Source organism: Phyllobates terribilis, unplaced genomic scaffold (genome assembly GCF_046119375.1).
Source record: "Phyllobates terribilis strain yellow unplaced genomic scaffold, ASM4611937v1 Scaffold_9__5_contigs__length_417890890, whole genome shotgun sequence".
Classification (NCBI taxonomy): domain Eukaryota; kingdom Metazoa; phylum Chordata; class Amphibia; order Anura; family Dendrobatidae; genus Phyllobates; species Phyllobates terribilis.
The window spans coordinates 252,201,193-252,204,826 of record NW_027362769.1 but is presented as its reverse complement, the minus strand read 5'-3'; the positions used below and the strand labels follow the sequence as shown (position 1 = coordinate 252,204,826).

General features: G+C 41.2%; 1 pseudogene; it reads left to right on the top strand.

Moving 5' to 3' along the window:
* Positions 1–299: 299 nt before the first annotated feature.
* Positions 300–3,114, top strand: LOC141161338 (elongin-A pseudogene; annotated as a pseudogene).
* The last annotated feature ends 520 nt before the right edge of the window (positions 3,115–3,634 follow it).

The window sequence follows — 3,634 nt, the reverse complement described above, 5'->3', positions numbered from 1 at the left end:
CCAAAGCTGTGCTACAAATTAAACAATTTGTCGCACATAAAACAAAGCCTTATCCAACCACAGCAGTGAAACAATTAAAAAGTTTTAATTTGTGAAAGTGAAGAGGTAAAAAAAAGAAAAAAAAGAAGGCAAATCATCAGGGTCCCCTCAAACAAAATAATGAAAGGGTTAAATATTCTTTCAAAGAAAAAAAGAAGTTGAAGCTGGTAGTACAAAGCGCTAGGATGTCAAAATGAGGGGCAAACAGTCCATGAGCTAAAATTAAAAAGTAAGCCAAAGCAGTTCACCAGTATCCCCAAATGGGTGAAATGTGGAAAATGCCAAAGGTAAAAGCTGGTGATAAGAAGAGCTAAGGCATATAAAATTCAGCAATTACTACCTTTAATAAAGTCTTCGTAAAAACACAACGCGTTTCGACGGCATGCAAGCCTTCTTCATCAGGTGAACTGATCACCTGATGAAGACAGCTTGCATGCCGTCGAAATGCGTTGCGTTTTTACAAGGACTTTATTAAAGGTAGTAATTGCTGAATTTTATATGCCTTAGCGCTTCTTATCACCAGCTTTTACCTTTTGCACTTTCCAAATATTCCTTCAAGTTACATAACACCAAGATAATCCACAGTAATGTACATATATTATCCACATTAACATCAGTCCATCACCAACAAAGCTCAAAATCTAATCAGCTTATCCCACACACATAAATACCAATTCCATAAAAAGCCAAACAAACAATCAGAATTGATTTATGTAGTGTGGGAGTAAATGAAGTGAAAACACATTGGAAACCTACAAACCCAAAGCTGTTGCTTTGAATTGGATTTAAAGAGTACCTATCACTAGTGATGAGCGAGTACCGTAATATTCGTAATCGCTATATTCGTAACGAGTACTTTGTAATAATAGCGTAATCGTTCCGAATAGCGAGTACAATGTAAGTCAATGAGAAATGCGAATAATTTTCTGCTGGACCCTACAAAGGATTCTGGGGGCCTGATGAAAAGGCTGAAATGGATGGTAAAGTGATGAAACAGAATGGGAAGAGCCTGGGGAATGTGCCTTCATGCGTTTCTGACTCACATATGGTTTCTGGGAACAAGTTTGTCGCAGTGTTATGGCACTTTTACTGACACACAAGAACAAATACCAAACCTAACCTAAATTGCATGTAAAAGGCGAAAAATGCAATATCAAATATATCACTTGTGCAAGTCAAAGGACAAAGGATATATGGTGCTGCCCTCCAGGATGGGTTGGAAAACCTTCTCCAAATGGCTCAGAGATTTTGATTGTCAATATTCCACCGATTATATAGGAAGAGAAGACTTCTTGATACTGTACTACTTGGTCCAGTGCAGAATTTGCAGCATCGTATTTCCAAAAATTACTCATGGGGGCTGTGTCATAGGAGCAGGGAGATTCCATGACAAGGGCCTCCCTTGTCAAACATTATGTATGATGGAGTACTGTAGTAGTTGTGGCCCTCCATTCAAGTTTTCAGAGGGCCATCAGTCGTTCATCAACAGTCAGTATAAATTTCTATTGAATATGTATCCCCTATCTCAGTCACAATGTGGCACAACCTGTGACAAGGGCCTCCAATGACAAATATTAGTTTTGTAGGACTACTGTACATTTCAGATTTGTCCACTGCACAATGTGCATAGGGTTTCTAAAAATTAGCCATCTGGGCTGAGTCATGGTTGAAGCAGGAAGCCATCATCACAAGGGCCTCCAATCACAAATAGTAGTTAGGCTGGAGTAGGACTACTGTCTTGGACTGGTTTGTCCACTGCACAATGTGCATAGGGTTTCTAAAAATTAGCCCTCTTGGCTGAGTTATGGTTGAAGTAGGAAGCCAACATCAAAAGGGCCTCTAATCACAAATAGTAGATAGAAATCAAAACCTGACAAACATAAAATGGGCTTGCATCCTGTTGAGAAGGGAAAGGTATCTGAAAAAAAGATAAGAAATCTGTTAAGATCACTCTGCCACCTCCAGAAACTGAACCTGACGAAGATGAATTTGAGCAGCCAAAAATGTCTTTTGAGTCCTATTTCAGCTATGAGCAGCCCCAGAACCATAAGAAAAAGAAGAAACCTACTGTAAAGCCAACATCTACATCGACTTCTACACCTGAATAGAGCAACAAGAAACAGATTGAGAGTTAAGTAGATGGTAAAGAGAACAGCAAAGCGAAACAGCAAATGCCTAAAAAAAGGAAAATAAAGAGTCCAAGATAGACCAAGTCCCTATACTACCTGAAATCCAATTGCCAACTATCCAGCCAAATTATCGACCTCTTCCATCTATTAACACTGTTCCCTCCATGCCTCATATGAGGAAAGCTCCACTGTACTCTTAAGAGGAGGATGAAGGTAACGGATTTACTGGACGCAGATTAAACTCCAAGATGCAGGTGTATTCTGGATCTAAATCCCCTTACTTGCCAAAGATGATGTCCCTCTACATGCAGTGCATCCGAGTTCTGGCTAACAACATAGACTCGATCTATGAGGTAGGAGGTGTACCTTATTCAATGCTTGAGCCAGTTGTGGAGAAATGCACACCAGAGAAACTGTACCAGATATAATATTGTAATAATGTACTGATTGAGGACTCAGATCAACTCTGGAGAAATCACTGTCAAAGAGATTTCAGAAAAGAGATTCCAGATGAGTATGAGAGCTGGAGAGAGCGGTATCTCCGTCTCCACGAAGCTTGAGAGCACAGGCTGGTCATGCTAACTTAGAATATCCGCTTTTCACATGCAAACAAGCTTAAAGTCCGACAAGCCAAGATGGCATTTGTGAATACAGAAGTGAAACCCCTAGGTGATGTACATAGAAGTCAAGAAAAGTTTGGAACAGGAGCAGCAGTTGTCAGTGAAAAGCAAGGATTAAACCCCTTCATGCCAGTCACTAGCAGTTATCGCAGTGTGCCATCTGAGGAACCCCGCTCATTTGACAGACCAAGTACTAGCAGTACAGTGTCCACACCAAGCAGTTTGTCCAGCCTGGACATGATCCACGTAAACCACAAATGAAAAAGGTCACTCCCATTATGTCCAAAACAATAAAAGCTTTCAAGAACCGGTTTTCTCGGCGATAAAATAAGGACGAAAAGGGACTTTTTTTGCGATGAAAGGATTATTGCACTGGAAATCAATGATAAAATGGCAGAAAGGACCCATTAAATCCTGAAACAGTATTGCCCTTCACCTTACCATTTCCTTTTGCCCAACGTCCTAATATACTCATGTTTTAACTATATGTTTCTTTCAGCTCTCAATCCTCTGGCTCTGCAGGATTCCTGTTAATTTGTTGATTTATGTCGCTGGGGCCTTCGAATCACTGTGTCTTTTTACATCACATATATGGATCCTGACTGTATATGGGGCACCCCAGGGGTCTGGTTACCACAGTAATAGAAATATTACGTCTGAGAGCAAGTGGGAGGTTTCTCTGGTCAGGAGCCCTAAGCATGCAACACCGCCCGCCCAGACCTGGGAGGGGAGGAATCTGCCCTTATAAGCTGGGTCTGGGGCAGGATTAGGACAGTCAGAGCTGGAGACAGTTCCAGACGCAGGGAAAGTGTCAGCAAGGAGCTCTGTAGGAGCAGGAGCGAGTGC